The following is a 21,722-nucleotide window of genomic DNA, read 5'->3' on the forward strand; positions in this document are numbered from 1 at the left end:
AGAGAGAGAGAGAGAGAGAGAGAGAGAGAGAGAGAGAATGAATACCAAGTAGCAAATGCAATACAACTGTTTCCATAGTTTCACTCCATAGCTATTGAGCCCCAGCATTTGGGAAGCGATGGCGGAAGGGTCTCTATGCTATCTCTGGGTTCAAGGCCAGTATAGGTATGCAGCAAGACTCAGCTTCAAACACAATAAAGCAGCAAATCTCTCAAAGGGTTGTAATTGGTTCTTCTGCATGCCCAGGCATGGTAATTACGTGGTATCGCGTTTAAAATTGAAATTACTGCATTTTCCATGGCACTGGCATTTCTAGAAAGGCAGGTTCATGGGAAACAATGCATTTCAGAATAGCCTTGTGGCCATCCATTAACCTATATTTAGACTGGTAACAAGAAAGGGAAGCTTACCCAAAGATGCCTTTAGTTCTGAGCTAACTAAAAGAATTTTGGAAGAGACAGTTGGAGACAGGTTTCTATGACTGATTTTTGTAGAAGGGGGACAGATAGGAAGGGACTTGGGATACAAGAAAGGAGAAAGATGGTGCCTTAGTAAGTAAAGGTCTACTTTCTACTCCCTTAAGCTGAGTGCACAGATGGCCCTCCCCTACAGGAGGGTAGAATACAGGGATGCAACATGCAGTTGTCAAGAGTCTGCTGTGAGATTCCAAGAACATACAGACTGCTTGAGGTTAATCCACAGGGTTAGAATTCCAGGAACCTGAGCACCAGGCTGAAGGCCGAAGGCTGAAGACCCTTTTGTGTCTATCTCCTGATGAACAGTTGGCCACCTCCATAGGGAGTACTCACACACTCTCAATGCACAGGATCGTTGGCTAGTGAACCCAAAGCTGTACTGCCACAGAATGGAACTGTGCTTCCATCCTATCTGTGTTGTAGCCCAACAAATTAATACATAGCTTTGTTCTTGAGGAAGGTGAAACCTTACATGACTAAGATCTAATACATGCAGATATCTAAACACAAATGCACACCAATGTGTGCAGATACTCAGTGTTGGATGGGCTTGATGAAGGGGGGATGTTTGATGGCACTGTGCAGAGCACAGCATATCCCTACTATTTTGCCGCCAAAAGCCACAAATACACACTCACATGAGCCTAAAGTTCACGAAATAATGCCCGACATGTTGACATGTTAAGTGGAAATGACAGGACAGTACACTGTCCCTAAAACAAAGAGGAGTGATGTGTCAGTGTGTTTGACTGTTTCCTAACTTCAATCCAAGGAGTAAACTACTAACACAAAGCGAGACCTTCACATTGCAGGTTTCTCCTTCCTTCATCCTTTGAGGAACAGTATGCAGGTGCTGGTGGGGTGGCTCAATGGCCAAAAGATACTTGCTGCTAAGCATGACAGCCTGATAGCAGAGAACCAACTTCCTGGAACTCCACAGATTTGCATGCTATAATTTAAAAACAAATATCCTCAAATACAGCCGAGGACTGACTATAAAACAACACATTATGGTTTACTAAGTACCACCACTTCAATAACTCTTCCAGAACACTCCGTGTGTTAACTGTGTGTACAACTGACAAAGGGCTCCAGCTGCAAACTCGTCTTTATGCATCACCCTTATTTCACAGAGAAATGGATGAGCGTGTTTGATTTCCAGCCACTGTTCTGAGTCCTCTACCTCATCTCTCCTGAGCAACTTAGCATCTTCTATTCCAAAAGCTTCTACATCTGCAGCAGCTTTGGACTTGTAACATTCTACTCACTGTAGCGAATATTTTGCACAAATAGGATAAAAACAATTGAAGTTTAAGTCTTTGCCTAGCAAGTAAAAGGCCTTCCTAAACAAATGTAACTTTTAATACTCTCAAATGTTCTTACAAGTGAATAATGAATAGAATTCATCCATTAGCATAAATGGAAAGTTAAAGGGATCTTATTAAAAACTTAAAGGTCTGCTTCTTTAGGTACAATATTAACTTTTAAACGTGTCTTGTACAGGGCATAGTGGGACAGACTTGTTCTCCTAGCTCTTGGAAGGTAGAGGTAAGAGGATCAGAAGCTTAAGGGAGTCCTCAACTTCACAGCAAGCTTGAGGCCAGCCTGGGCTACATGAGACTATCTCGGTCTCATGCACAAAGGCTTAATGTATGTTTTCAAATACTTGTGAAGAACTTGTCCTCCTGAATTAACAGAAGCAAAGAAAGCTGGCTGCCAACCTTTCCTAGTCTCCTTGGCGATCTTTCTTTTGCTACCCATTTTATGCAGTCAAGCCTGACTCTAATAAATGGAGAAATGCAGAGGTCACGGCCCAGTTCTATCAGGAAAATTCAAGGCTAAGATGGCCCAGACAATTATTAGGATCAAGATAAAAGCAAATTCAGGAAGCTTCAAATGCTGTGTGCAAACAACATTGAGCAACCGGCAGTTGTGTCTCAAGTACACAGACCCAAAGAAGCACTGTTTCTTTAAGATAATGACCATGACCTTAACCATAGGAAGACTAAGCCAAACCACGAAGGCTCACCCCACCCATGCTCTGCTCCGGCTCAACAGCAGCATCCTTACAAAATGTGCATATTTATGTATTTATGTGACAGAAGAACTTCATCTGTGAACTTTGAGACCAATGTCAACTTGGCACCAATTCATCTGTTAATTAACTAACAGTCTTCTAGATATGACTACTGCATGGTTGTTTTATCGTCTTGTTAATTAGTGATTATGCACTGGCAAGCAACACAGTGTTTCTTTCCAATTATAGCAGGACTCTGTGATTATTTAAACTTGGCTAATTAGCTTTAGATGCTTGTACATCTTCTGGGCAAATTGTGTTTGATAATCCTTATTCAAATATACATGGTGGTTGTTGACTTGTAACTGGGAGGGTAGGGGAGGTGGCGGCTCAATGCTATTAAATACAGCATAAGGCAAATGGGGGCCTGTTAAAATCTCCCCAACTGCTCTAATGAGAACACCAAGGGTCATCTCTGCCTAGTTTACCATCTGTTTGGCTTCTGGCATGTATCTCTGGTATGAAGCAAATGTCCTGAAGCCCATTTGGCTCACCAGAGTAGTCCTGGGGTCTGAAGCAATTTCAGTTCATAAAGTGGCACGAGAGTTAGAAGCTTGCACACGTGGGATGAAAAACTTTCACATGTAAATAGCTAATGCCATAGAATGAAAAGGGCACTGACTGTGTATGTTTACAAAGACAAGAATGCTTAAAAGGAAACCTATGGTAACACGAAAGGTAAAGCCCAGGACCTGGTTTTTACTCACCCACAGGGTGGCATAATTAAAGTTAACTGCATTTTAACAGCTAGAATACACCATCCAGCTCACGAGCTATCAATAACAATTATTTATATTGCAATGGCTTCATGGACACAACACACAGACATAACTCTGAAAGAAATTGGTAGGTTAGAATTTATAAAATATTAAAACTCCTACAAATCTTAAGATACTGTTGAGACCAAGGATAGGCAAGAAAAGTACACTGCCAACCTAAATACCTGCTGGACCAGTACCCAGGGTCCTAGTTTGATTTTGTCATGGTGATAAACACTGAAACAAAACAAAACAAAACAAAAAGCAATTTATGGAGAACAAAGACTACAGCCCATAATCCAGGGAAGCCAGGACGGGAAGCCTGAGAAGAAACCATGGAGAAACGTGCCTGCTGGCTACGTCCAGACTAGTGCTCAGCCACCTTCCTTGCGTAGCCCAGGCACATCTGACAGAGCTGACAGCACCCATGATGGCCTAGGCCCTCCTATATCACTTAGCAATTAACAAAACACCTCACAGACATGACCCTAGACCAAGCTGGCTGAGACTATTCTGTATTTGATGTTCCCTGTTACCAGGTAACTCTGGGTTTGCATCACGTTTGACAGATAAATCCAAGTAGGACATCAGGGTATATTTAAAAATACCATAACTCAATAGTCAGAAACACTACTTATTTGTAAAAGTAGAACTAAATGTTGATCATGGATGAATGAGTGAAAAGTGGAGTATTATGCAACCATAAAGCAAAATTAAACTATATCATTTGCAGACAAATAGATGAATTTGGACCATTTTAACTACAATAGCCTTATGAAAAACATAACAATTTTTCTCCTACATGGAATCTAAAGCTTTGTTTTTTTCTTTTAAAGGGTATGAAAGTAGAAAGAAGATTATTTGGGAAGAAGGGGACCAGCACAAGACAGTAAGAAGGGCAAATATGAACAGACTATGCCATAATCATACATGAAAATCTCCCAATGAAGTTCATTATGTTCTATGAGTCATTTTTAAAGAAAAGGAGAAGAAAAACAGACACCCGTGTGAAAAGCATAGTCTGAGGGTGCACAGCCTGGAGTGCCAGCTGAGAATATTGACCAGGAGGGGAGCTGGGGAAGGCTACTGAAGCCTTTCTTACTGAGTGGGACCATGCCAATGCCTATGTGGGACAGTCAGTAGCTGCAGAAAATAAATGCACTTTCTTTTAATTCCCTATCCACCCAAAGACACAAGAAGTGGATGTTGGACAGACATTGCCAAGAAGTGCCTGGAAAGGTGCTCAACATCTTTAGTCAGTTGGAAACCATAAATTAAAACTCAGTGAGTGCTGTAGAGCAAAGGGTGATCACCTTCATCAGGTCAGCTACACCTGCTTGCAAGAGCCCAGCAAGAGCCCAGCCGTTGGCTGCTGGTTGTCCTTCGAGGGGGAGTGAGAAGGCAGGGTCACCAGATGCCACCTGAGACTCCTGCTGCTCCTCAAGCCTAGCTGCATGCAGCTCATGTGTAGAGAGTACACAGGCTTGGGGGGAGGCACACTGAGGAAAGCGTCTATGTGGCAATGGAGAGGGCGTCCTTCATTCCCACTGCCAGAAGACTTCTGCCAACGCTGCTTTAGTGTCCTCCTTGCCCATGTAAGTAGCCCCTCACCTGCATTCTGTATGTAAGTCCAAAACGCTCACTGGTTCCCAGTTAGGCTTTACGGGATTATCATTGTGGTCTTGGGTGTAGAAGGTAGACTGTCAGTCTGACAGGAAAGGAATTCTCCCAACAATGAGACACCAAAACCGGCCCACCAAGTCACCAACAGTGACAATATCAAATGCAGAACAAGCACAGTTCTGACAAGATGGCAGTGAATGTGGACAGACAGACAGACAGACAGAGGAAAAGTCTGATGGCTTCTTATAAAACAGTCTAGAAATGCCTACCAGTCAATTAAATTAAACCAATAACCACCAAAAAAATGTATAAGAAAGCTCATAGTAGCTGTATGCATAGTAAATAAAAAAAAAGAGCAATCTAGTGTCCAATAAAAAAAACATAAAACAAAAAGACTACCCATCAACAAATGGTACAAACTATTGCTACATGCAACATGGGTAGATCACAGAAGCAAATGGCTATTTGTAAAATATGTAACAAGGTATATATTGAATGAATGCACTTATTTAAAGTTCCAAAAGAAACACTAATCTACAATAGAATAAAATCAAAGCAGCAACTGACTCTAGGAAGTGGTGTGGGAGTCCAATGGGAGAGGGGCATAAGAGAGCTTTCTAGGGCTTACGCTAATGCATATGTTGGTTGATAGGGATTCACATCTTTATGTCTACATAGTGACACCTCATGTCTATCAGATGTGTGCACACCACTGCACATAAACTCCATGTCATGTTTGTCTGCTGTAAATTTAACTATGATGTGTGATTCTTTTCATAACAAAATTTCAAAATTGTAAATTGACACGGATTCAATCAAACCCCAGTATCTTAAATTATTTTAAAAAAAACAGAAATAGCTCATGAGTTGAGAGTACTAGCAAGCTCTCTTCCTACGGACCCAGATTTAATTCCCAACACCCACATGATAACTCACAACCTGTGTAGCTCCAGTCCCAGGGAATCGAATGCTCTCTTCTGTCCCCCATGATCACCAGGTATTCATGTGGTACACAGACACACAAGCAGGCAAAACACTCATATGTGTAAAGATGAATAAAAAATTGAAAATATCACCTTCTTAGCTGAGTACTCACACATGCATTAGACCACCCCAACCCCAGCACTTACTTTACCTATTAAGTTGGTCTCATCAGCCTTGCATACAGGGATAAGTCCCAGGGCCTTTGTGTTCAATTTGTGCCCCAGTTGTCTAAGCCTGTATGCTTGCATACTCAAAATCTGCTTATTGAATTTAAAAGTTTTACTCTCTCCTAATATAATTTCAGAGAATAAACTGGTGGAAATACATAAATTTGTTTGCATACTGTCTAATAGAATGTTCCGGACTCACTTGGTGAAAGGAAGCTCAAGAAATATATAGCACAACTGCACACATATGTACATATACTGCATATGAACAAGGGAATTCATGCAACACACACACACACACATACACCAAAGAAATGCTGATTTTAAAGTACAATGGAAAAGGAAACTGCTAAATATTGAAAAATAAAAATCGTAAGTTGGAAGCACCTTTATAGAAGCAGGGGGAAGTCGAGGGGGATGGGGGTTTACAGAGGAGAGCCAGGAAGGGGGATAACATTTGAAATATAATAAATAAATAAATAAATAACCAATTAAAAAATCTTAAGTTGGAGATCCCTTACTTGAGCAGTTCTCAACCTGTGGATTGTGACCCCGACAGGGGTTGATACAGGATATCCTAAAGGTTAGATATTTATATTACAATTCATACAGCAGAAAATTACAGTTATAAGGTAGCAATGAAAATTATTTTACGGCTGGGGGTCACCAGACCATGAGGAACTATATTAAAGGGTCAGAGCACTAGGAAGATTGAGGTCCACTACTTCAGACCTCACAAGTCTGATAACATTCTTCTTGTTCTAGTTTAAAGTCAGAACTTGAAGTGTTGCTTAAATAAAATAGGCAAGACAACCATGGGGTCCACTGAGAATGCTCATGTTTGAAGAACACTCAGCTGACATTTGAAAACTGACATTTGAAATTTATTACCTAGCCCTATTTACTATAAAAACCTGACAGAGGACTCCCATCAGCCCACTCATCCCTATTGGACTGATTGCTTTAAACAAGTGAATTAAAGCAATGTTTAATTACTCATAAAAACACTGACACTAAGCATGTTTAGCCAGTTCGTTTTGGCTGACACACCAGTTCTGGCCATGTCAGACAACAAGCTTTCTTCAGCTCTTTGGTGTGGATGAGTGCAGAGAGAGTTGGCAAGTATGTGTTAAGCAGAGTGGATGCCATGCTCTCTCTCAGTGTTCTCCTGACTCAGACGTGTGTATCTTCATGGGGTACAGTGTAACTGGACACAGGTATACACTGTCCAATGGTCTCATCCATAGCACTAATATTTCCAGCCTTTACAGCAATGAGTGGGAATCTTGTGTGTCTGCATTTGATTTCAGGTATATTTAAAACCACCCTTCATTCCATTAGCTGTTAATAAAAGACAAAATATTCCTGACAGTGTACTTCTTGCCATGACTTAGTCATCCCCCACCACTGTGCTTTTACACGTGTCCTATCATAACAATGCCCTGACAAACAATAAAAGCATCAATGCTGTTTGTTCAGCTTAACTTTATATAATAAGTGGTACTGTACAGTAAGAGAACTCTGTCATGGCACCCGAACATCCTACCATAATATTACGTGACCTAGATTACTTTTCTGTGGGCTTTGAAGACAGTCCAGTAGGTAAAACTATATACTACACTTGAAAATGGCCAAAGTTCAGTTCCCAACAGGCACATCAGATAGCTCTAGGGGATCCAAGGCCCTCTTCTGGCCTCCATGGTTGCCTATACTCATGTGTGCACTCACACTCACACACCCACACAAGACATGGACACACACAAAAGAACTAAAATCTTTATATTTCTTTTTTAGATATGAAACCAAGATACCCAGATCAGCAAAAAAGCAAAAACACCTGTTTTCTAGCATTGATGTTCATATGAAATGCATGCGATTTTAGTCACTCATGGTAGTTTTAAAATGATATCTAATACTATTCTAAGTGTGTGATCTTGTTAGAAACTTGGATGTTTGTTCTTATGTGTTGGGTACTTGTCTTCTATTCTGTGCCTTTGGGACTCTACTCATGCTCTGCGCAATGGTTGCTCATTTGGCTGTGTAAAAGGTAAAAGAGAGGAAAAGCCTTAGCCCAATCTTGAACTTTTTCTTCACCTCTGTAGTGAATATTTTTTAAAAATTATATCCACAGTTATTGACTGTTCAGAGCCCAGAAAACAGAAGAAAAGTATTAACCTTCTAGTATCAGCCCATCCTTTCTAACCAACCAATTCAGCACAATGTATCTCCCCTTAAAAGGGCGCTTCACATGTTGCATGAGAAGTGGCTCTGTGTGTTAGATGTTTTTGAGGAGATAAAAGAAGTTCATGCCAGCACAAATTAGTAAAAGGTCCAATTAGACAGTGGTTTGTGTACCTAAACAGACTTTTCTCCAAAGACATGCAGATAACTTCAAGCACATGAGATGCTGAGCCTCAGACCATTAACAAAATGAAACCAACCACAGTGCGATTCCATTCCACAACTATGAGAACAGCAGTGGCTAAAAACCAAATCCAACCGAAGCACAAAAAATAGCAAGTGCTGGCAAGGATAGAGGCAAGATGCAGCTTGCCTGCACACACTGCTGGTGGAAATGAAAAGATGCAGTTGCTATAGGCAACAGCTGGACAGTTTTTAAAATTAAAAAAAAAAAAAAAGAAAAGAAGCAAGACAGAGTTGATATGGAAAATAGCTGGAAAGCTCTTTAAAATAATGCAGAATTACTGTATGACCCAGAAGTTCAATCCCAGTCATACAGCCAAAAGGATTCAAAACATATGTTCAAACCACAAATACTTGTACATGAAGGTTCACAGGAATATTATTATTCACAATAGTCAAAACATCCATTAACAGACTAGTTAAATAAATAAATATGGAATATCCAGGGATGAAATATTATTCAGTCATAAGTAAAAATGAAGTACTTAAGTAAGTGTCAACGTAGATGAACCTTGAAAACATGTGAGTAAACTAACCAGTCCTGAAACACCTCATCTGCATGAATTTACAGGACTGTGTAGCTACTGCACATGAAGCAAATTCATAAACCAAAAGGAGATTAGTGGCTGCCAATGACTGGGGGCCAGGCTATTGAAGAACTGTCTCTTAGGGGGTACATGATTTCTTCTGAGAAAGGCTGTAATGTTTTCAAACTAGGGATGATGCTTACACAGCAAGGACCTTGTCATGAATCACTGAACTGGATACAGAACAGTACATTTTACCTTGTGAGATGTTTTTATCGAAACAAAAACATGCTAAAGGATTCCTGCTTAAGTTATTAATCTACAATACCCCAAGCTTTTAAAAGCAGTACTCACCTTCTTCCCACAATGGATCTATGAATATATCACAAGACATTGACGGTTGCAAGAAGCACTGTATAGGGAAAGCTACTGTTTACACATCACTTTAAAGTCCCTTATAAGATATGACAAGACATCAGTGTGTCCTTGAAAAGGAGACAAGAATGAAGACAGAAACAAGGCCAGGCTAGCAGGGTGGGGGTCAATTTCATCAGCCTCACAATTTTTCTAGACCTGGTCATCAGGCCTTTTCTCTAGAGACAGAAAACCAAAAGCCCAGCTGAATTCCTCTCCTATTAGGAACAGATTTTTCTACTTTTGTTGTTACTGTTATAAATGCCATTGGGTCACTCAGGATTTAAAAGATTCTTCCCATGATGCAAATAACTATTTTATAATGAAGATAGAGGACCAGCAAAGTGCCTTCTGGATGCCACATTTATCTCACCTTTAATTTGCTATTTACCAAAGTTTGTATGGAGAGAGACATTGCTGCAAAAGGACCAGAAATAACACAATTAATTAGATAATAGCAACACCATGGTTCTGATGTATGAAAACATGTAGGAAGAGGAGTAGGCGGGGCAGCACCATCTGAACTTCAACCAAGACACTAACAATTCCTGCTATTCTGTTTTCCAAAATGGCAACTCCCACTCTAACAAGCATCTTTGCACTCAGACACTCCGAGTCCTGAAAACAGTAATTTAGCTGTGTATTCGCCTACGTGTCTATTCTGTTAGGCTAAGTGCAGAAACAAGTACCACAAGAATGGATAGGAACTGCAAAACTGGTGACAGGATAGGAGGCAGACACTCATTTGCTGAGGTAACTTTATTGCTCGCCCCTATTTTCAAATTCTAGCATTGCATCCAGAAATATTCCCTACTTGGTGCCAAGGTTTGACTTTCACACATGCCCATATTTGTTTCAAAGATAATTCTAGAATTACTTGTAAGAATTAATAGCATTATAAAATCTTCTACTTTTCTTAGACTCGACTGCTAGGAAAGAAGTAGCCAAATTCATCCCCGAGTATTGTAAGTCATTTACTGTCAGAACCCAGTCCAAGAATGGAGTACTGTGAGAGAACACTGACTGCTTGTGAGAAAACACCAAGAAAGCAAGACAAGAGTCTTGTGACCTCAGTTTCTTCAATTCACAGAACCATGAAACATGGAATGTGTTTTCATGTTACTCCCAAATGTAACAGATTCCATTAAATGTTAATATGCCCCTATGGAGAAACATGTTTTTGCTACATGGGTCTTATCCTCGTGACTGCACACATTACTCATGGGACTGCTCTTAACCCTTGGAGTATAGATTGGTGCTCTGAATAAAGTTGGCTGCTACATGGCCTTTAGTCTGCCTCAGTTTTAGGCTCCATTCTTCCAGGTTCCCCTGCCAACTGGAGCAGTCAATCACCAGCTCCTGGACAGGGAAGCGAAGTCAGCTATGAGCATAGAGCATGGGGCCCTCAGAGGAGTTTGTGAGGATGATGGGCAGACACCAAGGAAGGCTTTGCCGTAAGTCTAGCTTGTGCATCCTTTTTTTCAAGAAAGGAGGAGCACAGTGTTAAAAATCAAAACTAGACTGCTTGCGAGTTGTTTATAATTAAAACCCCTGGGCCCCAGAAGAAGGAACTTTATATGAAGTATGAGACAGGGTCCAAAGGAATCCTGAAAAGCATATAGACGAGGGCAAAGATCCCTGTTCAACTCTGTGCACTAATTTGGACTGTTATCAAAATAATTAAGATGAGGAGGATAACAGTCACGAGAAAGGGGTGATTAATTCCTTGAATGAATATAAACTAGATAATCAAACCTTAAAATTGGTGAAAGAAGGAAAAGAGAGATTGGTTGATTGATTTCCCCAATTCAGACAAAATCAAGAGAACACACTAACAGCTATGTCGGTGACAGCTCCCTTAGCTCCCTCACTGGAGTCTGCTTTAGATACATATCCTCCATTGCCTAAACATGGTCCTGAAACACAGGATGAGAAATCTGTAATTGTGCACTAACCAGTTTATTCAAAACTCTGGAAGGAAAGGCAGCATTGGGCAGTCACTGCATATTATTATCTAGGAAGGCAATTAAGGAATTATTGCCAAGTGATGGTGTCGCACGCCTTTAATCTCAGCACTTGAGAAGCAGAGGCAGGTGGATCACTGAGCTTGGGACCAGCTGATCTACAGAGTAGATCCCAGAGTAACCAGGGATACATAGAGAAGCCCTGCTTGAACTCCAAACCACAACAACAGTCCCAGCCCTCTCCCAAACCCTACAATTACTTGAATACAGACTAACAGAGGCATTTGTATACCAAGTGGGTCCTTGACTGTCTTTAACCTTACTGATTTTCCTCACTAAACTGTCTCCTACAAGCACTGCAGCACTCGGGAGAACAAACCTCTGGAGTGAAGTTATTTACACCGTACGGCAGGAAATGCTAACTGCTTACCTCTCTCTTCTTCCTCAGTAAATCGGGGATGACCCAATGTCAGCAATATATGAGTTTGATCCTTGCTGCATTATCTTCCCTTGACCAACAATCAGTTTTTAAGGACATGATAGAACTCTACAGATTTTCAAATTTCATTCGCAGACTACCACGCAAGGATAGAAAATCATTATCCAGCTGGTAAGCTATGGGATTTTTTTTCATATGAACTAAATTTGTTATTATAAAAATTACTCAACCTTCTCCCATCCCACAGAGAGACACTTATTTTATTGATGGCTCATCTAATGGTATAGGAAGGATTCATCAATTTATTCATCGATTTATTAATTCCTCAGTCCAACTACTGGAAGTGACTGTTTTGACTCATCAATTATAGTTAATTCATAAATCCTTAACTATCATTTCAGATTTCGTTTATGTTGTAGGAGTGTTTCCAGCCACAGGCCCATGCTCTTGCTCTTCCCCTCCCTGGTTTTACTGCAGAGGGAAACAAGCAAGCTGATCCACTAGCTGACCAAGGTCACTTCCCCAGAGGAAGGTCAGGAAGGGGTCTGCATCTGTCATTGCAAATGGATCCACTGAAACATTATGGATTCCTCCTTGGTTCCTTGAGCCCCAGGCCATCAGGGACATGGCAGAGGGCAAGGAGGCACTGGAAGTTACCAGAAAGATAGCAAACCTCCAGCTGAAGAGCAAAAGGAGGAGGTGACCACGTCATCAGAAGTCAGGTTTGCCTGCTTCCTCAACCTCCTTTGCTTGAACTTGTAAACTGGAGGGATCCAGCTCTTGTTATCTGTACTAATGACTCTGGATTTCTGACTGGACCTTGGGACTGTAATAGACTCATTCATTCATTCTTTCTTTCTTTTGGAGCATCGACTGTGTTTAATTTTTCCTTGGGCTTTGAGTCACTTCCTATTTACCTAGGACACCAGAACATCTGCATTCCTATTAAACGAACTGCAGAGTGACTGCCTATGGATATATTTTTTTCTTTTGAACTATTATGGAGGACTCTAGATAGTGATATCAACTGAAAAATCTTGTAGAGACAATGGAAAGCAATAAAAACACATATTTTAAAATGATACCTGTATCATTTTATGTGGATTTATGTATGTGGATTCTGGTTTTCATTATTACACATACATACACAATACATACATACATGTTTTTATTTATTTATAGACTTTATTTATTTATTCATTTATTTACTGATTTGGGCAGGCATGTACTACTGTGCAAATGGTACTCAGAGGACAGTTTATAAAGTTCGGCTGTCTCTCTACCACGTGAGTCCTGGAGACAGAGCTCAGGCTGTCAGGGTTAATGACAGGAGTCTTCAGTCACTGAGCCAGCTTGTCAGATCCTGAATTCTTTCAGAGCATCTGAGAACTGATACCAGAAGACCTGGCCTTAGCCCTCACACTTGCTCTGCCTCATGCCTCAGATGCCACTTGAGCTCCACCACCTTCTTTTCTCACATGTCCATGTCAGCTGGATGAGCCTGGCTTTCTCTGATGGCCACTTCTGCCCCAAATTCTTCAGGTAAGAAAAAAAAAATCAGTAACAGTCAACATCTGCTACTTTTCTCAAAGAAATACTTCTCACTTTTAATAGTCTTTAGATAATGCCGACTTTGAGCATAGAATATATAATAGGCTCTTGAATGGATGATCTCATTTAATCTACATAATACTTGCATGAATTATGAGCCTAGAGTGGGAATTTCTGGTTTCGTTGGAGACTCAGTCGTGTCATGTGGTATTTTTCTGGAAGCTGTCTTAGGAGGGGATACTTTGTTGAAGCGGACACATGGGAGGATGTCTTGTTGAGAACAGACACCTGGTGTTTTCTGGAAGCTGTCTTAGGAGGGGATACTTTGTTGAAGCGGACACATGGGAGGATGTCTCCTTGAGAACAGACACGTGCTGTTTTCTGGAAGCTGTCTGATTAAAGGCATGTGATGTTTTTCTGGAGCAGATGCTTTGAGAGAACACATAATGTTTGGAAAGAGTATAACCCCAAAGACATTGGATGACTCTCTGGTGTTGGTTTGCCTTGCTGTTCTTCACTGACAATGCTCTGGCATGGGTTCACCTTGCTCTTGCTGACCTTCGCTGATGACAATTTGGTATTGGTTTGTCTTGCTTTCTTCACTGATCATTGTTTGTCATGACTTCATAGAGATAAACACTCCAAAGAACTTCTGGTGGTGTTCTAGCGGCTTCCCCCGACTTCAGTAGACTCATGCAGATAGGTTGGTAGAGGCTTGTGGCCTCCTCTGGATCGAGTGAGCAGCTGCTGCTGATTCTCGTTTGGTGTTTTGCTAGTGGACTGGACTGTTAACAATGAAGATTGGACTAGCCCCAAAGAACTATTTCTAAACAAGTCCATGTATGTCTCCCTTGTTCTATTAACCATCTTCCTCCCCTCTCTTTGGTCAGTGGGTGATAAGGGAGGTTAATGCATTTAAGAACCCATATTAAAGTAGGTTTCTAAAATATAAGCCTACATGGACACTCTGCTATTCTAATTTTATTTTTTCAAATGAAGACACCAGGATCTGTGGAAGGTGACCACACCACCCAAGTTAGCAAGCAAACAAACAACACAAACAGTTGTTCAGCTGAGTTGCCGACACCAGCGATCATATCATAAACTACCACAGGAAACCAGTCTTCTCAACTCATCCACCTCAGTTCAGTTCTCATGCCCTTTTCATTCGTATTGGCAATGTATTGATTAATTATTCCACTTTAAATTGATCATACCCACCCTCTAGTAAACGCTTTTCCAGTTATGTAGGAGTTGGGGAAAGTTTCCGAATTCCTTTTGATATGTCAAATACTAACCAGATAAGGTTTTTTTCTTTTCTTCCCTTGATGATGGTAATAGCCCCTGAGATACTCAACTGTAATGAATAAAGCCATGCTTGGATTAATACCCAGCAAGCAGGGAAAATTAATCGTGGTGCCGACTCTTGTCAGCACTGCTTCTTGTCCCACTGACTAATTTGTTTAATTAACCTAGAGTTTTCTTGTTAATTACAGATGATTTACTGTACCAAATAAAAGGTCATGCCTTTGAATTACACAGTGATATTTATGTTACATCTATTTTGTATCACTTTATAATAACACAGACAAAATAAATGTAACCAAATCTTTCTGAGTAAAGTATTACCTTAGTTTTGGCTAGCAAATGAATATGCCCAACACACAGGGCCCTACCTAATAAAATTGCTAGTGGCTATTTTATTCTTATATATAAATAGTAGACCTTAAATATCTGTCTGTCCATATCCAGAATGTGTGTGGTTCACAGACCCAGACAAAAACAGTTAGAACTGACTGATTTTATCTAATGGTTGGTGGAAGAAGGGCTTGCAAGTGACCATTTGCAAAGTTGTAACAGAGTTCTACTTAATCCTCTTATGAAGTAAAGCCAGAAGTGAACTTAACAGACCCTTCTGTCTTTAATAGTAACAAAAGTTTGCATTGAAGCAATGAACCTTGGCATTAACTCTAAATCCACTGAGGAAGCAGATATTTCTATGAACCAGAGACCAATGTAATAGATCCAAAGCCTGTCGTAAAACAAACATTTTGTTTTGTAAATATAACTTAGCATCAAATCATAGTTTCTAAAAGTCAAATAATGAAGTTAAAAAACTTTGATTTTTTTTAGAAAGTGTCTCTTTACAGCCCTAGCCATCCTGTAACTCATACTATAGACCAGGCTGTCCTTAAACTCAGTGGTCTGCCTACCTTTGCCTCCTGAGGGCTGGGATTAAAGGCGTGCACCACCACTGCCAGGCTGAAGCTAAGAACTTTTAATCTAATATTTTAACATTTTTAGTGGATTCTTTGTGAACTTCACATCATGTACCCTAATCTCAATCATTTCCTTGTTCCTCCATATTTATCCTGCATCCTTATGACCTTCCTCCTAAAGAAAACAAAACCAAAAAAATTATCTCATCATGGAAGCTGTAGTATGTCACAGTGTGTCACAGAGTACATGGAAATGTTTGTTGGAATGAGTTATTTATTGGTCTGGTTCCAGGCCTCTGGCTTCTGCTACACTATCAATGCTGGATCCTCACTGGGAGTCCTCTCAGATATTCTGTTGTTGCCTTGTGTCATGGAGATTCTACAGCTTTAATTCTTCAGGAACTGCCCTTTCACAGGCTCCAGAAGTTCATAGATGAGATAGATATTGGAGTGGGCCAACTCTTAAGCCCTGGATCTGGGCCTAGATGGAAGCTTAGTTGGTCTGCCTGCTAGCTCTCCTATACTTGTGCAACCAGGGCCACACTCCCACTTTGCCCAGGCAAGGGGTAGGGCCAGCATTCCTGTCTATGGCAGCTGTAAGGGGCTAACTAATCTATACATCCCTAGTGAAGGGAGGGACCAGCCCACCTGAGTGCTACTGCTGGTAAGGGGTGGAGCCAGCTCTGCTCGGCCCTCAGACGTCTACATGGCCTCTGGTGGTGGGCAACATGCAACTGACAGCAACACAGAACCCTGTTGCTGCAGGGCTCATGGGCCAGACAGTGCCCTGGGTAGCAGCATGGGCTAGGACTTCTCCAGGGCCTCAGGTAGCCCAGGCTACTCATACCAGGCCCCGCCTCACCACCCTCACATCTCCAGTTCTGCCTCTCCTCACAGTGCACAGATCATTACACTTCTCTGTCTCTCTCGTCTACCTCTCTGTCTCGCACTTGCTCATCACAGTGGTGCCTATATATGTTGTGTCAGCAATGACATCTTTTGAAGTTGGATGGTTAAAGGCTTGTCCAACCCAAAGATTCCAAAGGAAATCAATCCCTGGCCAAAGTTAAACACGGTGCAGAAAAACTGTAATTCAACATGGAGTCATCTAGCCTCATGGTTGAACCACAGCCAACTAGAGAGATGAGCAGCTAGGCCAGTGATGAGAAGCCAACACAGCCAGGCATCGGTCAGCTGTGGTGTCCACTGTGCAGTCCTGCTCTTCTTCCTGGGCAAGGAGGCAGCTCTGGGAGGCACAGTGACTCATACAGTGGTCAGCTTTCTCATGGGAAGAAAGCATAGGTCCACTGGCACTTGTGTTTGTTACTGGCTCTATTGATGGACAGTGTAATTCACCATTTCCCAAGGAGCAAGAACAACAACAGCCTTAGCATCTCCAGTTCCACCTCTCTTCATAGCACACAAACTACTTGGCTTCTCTTCCTCTTCCCTCTCTCTGCCACCTATCTGCTCATTTCTTACTCCCTTATCCACCATATACTTGCTTGCTTCCTGAAGCTCCCTGCCCAGCTTGGGCTGGTGCCCCCAGTGATTTCTGTGCTTTCTGACATGTCTGAGCCTTGCCAATGATAATACTTAAAAGGTAGTATTAGAGCTATTTTATAGTCACCAATTAATATTGATTAAAGCGATTCTAAGAATTCTTAAGAGAAAAAAAAGCCTAAGAACATACTTCAGGATCTATTTACTAGAGTTCCCAACCCCCAAACTTGGATTTCATCAAATCTTACCATTTTAAGTATTATAACTTAGATGATTAGATGCCTAATTAGTACCTCCCAAAACCAGAGAGTAATGAAAGATACTAGGAACTCTAAACATTTAATGGAACAACTGCTAACATGTCAGATGTGTTGGCTGAGGAGGATAAGTTTATAGAGGCTTAGCTACAAGTATAGTCGCTATCTGTCAGATGTGCCAGCCTGCTTCTCAGTTCCTAGAGCCAGAATATCAAAAATTGAGTAAATCTCTAGCTTTTAGAGCCAGAATATTAAATATTGAGTGAAATGAATTTTGGCTCTGGCAAAGGAACAATTTTATATGAAAGGATATTCAAATATCCCTTCATTGAGCAACTACAATAGGCCTTGAAGATTTACATGATTGTGCTGGAATTCAAAGCCAATGACAAAAGGGAAATGCTTTTCTTATTTTTTTTTCTGGGATACACAAAGAAAAATCCATAATTAAGCATCAACTTCCCCAGGGCAGCGTGTTTTCTTTGGCTGACAAGCAGAAGGAGGCATTTCAAACCAGGCACCGCTGTTCTACTGCCATCTCCGCGTGGCTAGTGTTTTAATGTATTTCTGGCTATTAGGCATTTGTCTATTTTTGGTCAGTGAGGCATGCATTTTATTTAAAGAATTCTGGTTTTGCATAAAAGGCTATAGTTACGTTAGTAGAATCATGTTTCTACAACGGTATCTGAAGAATAATTATGGCCTAATTTGGGCTATTCTGATGTGCATTTGATATTCAAGAGAGTAGCTGGAACTTTAGTGTAATTAATACAATTAAAATTAACTCTAAGTAGGAAAAAGACTGCCTGAATATCTATTTAAGCCCAGCTATATGCTTTGCCTTATTTGTCACAGCTAGTTAAACATATCCCAGACTGATCCCAGGATACGCAGGAAATGCAGAGCAAACCACGCTCATCATTCCATCAAAACAGTCAGAGACTAATGACAAATTATGCATTCAGTGTAATTTCTTGCTCTTTTGTTCTGCATCAAAGAATAAATACCATATTACTTTAGCCTCATCCTGCCATTATCCTTCAGCTACTCTAAAACAGAAATTCTTTTAAATTTCATATTCCATAAATTCCCTCTACTTGCTCTTATGTTTGTATATGGTCATTTAAGTACTGTCTATCTACTAGATTAGTGGAAATAGTCATTAAAATCACCCAGGGCAGTTCAGTTGTTTTTGAGAAATGACTACTAGTTTCCCCTGCCCCACCCTACCCCAGATTCTGTTTCACCCCATATGGAGTAATCCTAGAACTATGCAGATGTGTTCTGTGTTTTATGTATGTTATGTGTGTATGTATATTACGTACACACACATATATATAGTATATGTAAGTGTGTGTGTGTGTGTGTGTGTGTGTGTGTGTATGTTGTGTGTAGAAAGTCCAGCAGTGTGCCATTCCAGCTTGACCACTGACACTGTACTCCCAATGTTTGGAATGCTAAGATAAGAGCATTGCCAGGAGTCCAGAACAGCCTGGGTGACATCACATGCAAGGCAAGCTTCTGGGCATACCTGTGAGGTACTCTCTTGATTAGGTAAACTGAGGCAGAGGGGCCATCCTAAAAGTGGGCCACCTCACCTGTGGGATTGGGTCTCAGACAGAGCACTTAGAGGACCCCACACAGAACGCATGTGGAGCACAGCACCTGCCCTTCCTGCTTCCTGAGGCTGACACAACGTCTGCATACCTTAGGCTCCGCACCAGGACTTCCTCCAATCACAGCCCAAAGAAAACGCTTCCTCTCGGGAGCTGCTTTAGTAATGGGTTGGTTGGTTTGTTATCACAGTGACGGGAAAGTAACTTAGAAGGCTACCTAGGACTACAAAAACATTTTTAATTGATTAACTTAAAAACTAAGAAGAATCATCTAAGGAGCTGTAAAAGTTATAAACCACAACTCCAGAGCTTTTGAAACTGACTGTACTAGGGTAGAACCTGGAGTGTAAACATTGCATACTTAAAATAAATATTATTCTAAAATTCACATTGACCTCGTTGTCTTAAATTTTTATCAGCTAAATCTGGCAGCCAGGCTTATGAGTTCTGCTATAATGAAATGGTAACGTTTATGTACAAAGTATAGACACAATTATAAGCAGACCCTTCATCTCTGGGAAGCACAAAAAGAGTGGGAGGAAATAAGTGAACTATTTATACTTAAGAAGATTATTTCTGTCCAAGTACAGCCTTAGAAGTAGCCTTAGAAGTAGACAACAGAGGTTGCCGTCTTCACAGCATTGGCAGCAGAAGCTAGCCAGGCTGCCTGCGTTCACAGTGCAGGCTGCGGGCACAATGACGATGGACGAATGCAGGATGGAGAGACGGGGAACGCAAGAAAATGAAGCACTGTGTTGGTGAAGTGGTGGCAGCAGCCTGGAGCTTTTGCAGACGCAGACTCTGAACAAGCCAACCACACTGTGGTACTGCCCCCACAGAGTGCAGCAGTGAGGACCTAGATGAGGAAAGGTTCACTTTCTGGATTAAACCGCCTTGAAGCACCACTGTGGTCTGTGATGCCACCAGAGGTCATGCCTATCTTTGATCCATGCTGCTGCCCCAGGCCATGAGGAATGCTGAGATCCAGGTGGATGTATACACTCTGTGCCACTGCCAGATGCTTGGGTGATGTCCTCAGGCTTTGCTTCCTCAGGGAGCCATCTGGATATGAGTGGCATGTCTACACAACTGAAGCCACACTGCAGCCCACGGCCCATGTAGCCTTTGGGGCCATGAGTGGGTGGATGGTCCTGACACAGCTAAAGGGCCATGTTGATTTCTGTGGCCCATGTTACCATGTGGTCTGTGCTGTCCATTGAAGGCATGCTGATGTCTGTGTGCACAGGCGAGCTGGCTCTGACCCTCGCCAGCAGCTGTACTGTGGCACCTGTGGTAGCATGGGCATGGGCAAGCCGGCCTGTTCTCCACTGTTGATGGCTTCTGGTAGGGGTGGAGGTGGAAAAAGACTCACCTTCCCTTGGGGGCCAGCCACGAGGAGTTTGACCATGCCCCAGTGAGTACACAATCAACACAAAACGAACTTTGTTTTGTTTTGGTTTGGATTGGGGGAGGGGAGATACATGGTAGGGGAGGACTTGGGATGACTAGGAGAGGAGTTTGATCTGGATGCATGGTGTGAGATTCCCAAATGATCAATTGTTAAAACAGTAGGTGTCAGCAGATTAACATTTTGCCTGGGATCTTTTCTATTGAACACATGCCCAATATCAAACCCAGCATGACAATGAAGTGCCTTCTGCGTTCCTTTAAACCCCAAGGCCAAGGACCTTCTCGGGTAAGCAGAGCAGTGATGGAGCTTCAGCCCTGGTGCCCTGGACACAGGCTTCTGCAGAGGAACATACTTACTAAGTAGCATGAGCTCACGTGGCTGTGGATAGTGTAATTCTACTGGGCCCTCCCCCCACAAGGAAAGCACTTTATAGTTTTATGATTTTAGCATAAGACCAATGATTTTAGGTCTTACATAAACAGATATTAAATTTGCATTTTTGATTCTGAATACTTTATTTAATCCCATGTTGATGTGACTGGAGCATATGGGTAACACAGAGATTTCCAAATTGGGAATCCTCGGGGATTAGTGACGCTTGTGTAGCCTTCTGCCTCTCCACAGAAGTAATCTGCCAGGTCTCTGGTCTAAGAGAAAACACTGTACTTGAGTAATTTAAGTATTAAGTGACATGCTTTTATAACTACCCACAGAATTAAATTATTTTAACAACTACTGCGGATTCATTCTGTAACGCTTCTTTGTTAAAGAACTTTTCACTCACCTCCAGACTGGAATAGCTATCTGTGAAAACTGAATGATGCACGGATGTCAAAGTCAATTCTATCAAACTGCGTGAAAAGCTCAGAAGTTTACACAATCCTCACTATGACAGTAAACAGACAGAGGGACAGAAGAGAGACAGAAAGGATGTTGGGAAAAGTAACTATCATTTGATGGTGGGAATGCCAACACATGAAGCCACTACGGACTTCAGTATGGCAGTTCCTGGAAACCCTGAAACAGAACTGTCATATATTCACTCCTAAGTATATACCAGAATGGCTCTGGGTCAGCATACTGCAGAAATACCCGTGGTGATGTCTGCACTAGTCACAACACAGGAAACAGAGTCAGCCTAGATAGATGTCTATCAACAGTGGAATAAGAAAAAAGTGGTACATATACATAATGGGTTTTATGCAGGCTGTAAAGGGAAATCATGACTCATCTGGGAAAATGCATTATGTTTAGTGAAACAAGCCGGGTTCAAAATAATAAGTATGTTTCCTCAGATATGCAGAACCTAGAC

The 21,722-nt window shown here is 41.5% G+C and overlaps 1 protein-coding gene across 3 annotated transcripts in view; it reads right to left on the reverse strand.

Annotated features, from left to right (window-relative positions):
- Nucleotides 1–21,722, reverse strand: part of Reln (reelin) — a 438,806-nt gene that overhangs the window by 354,935 nt on the left and 62,149 nt on the right. The window lies entirely within an intron of this gene.

This window comes from Mus caroli, chromosome 5, assembly GCF_900094665.2.
Source record: "Mus caroli chromosome 5, CAROLI_EIJ_v1.1, whole genome shotgun sequence".
NCBI lineage: Eukaryota > Metazoa > Chordata > Mammalia > Rodentia > Muridae > Mus > Mus caroli.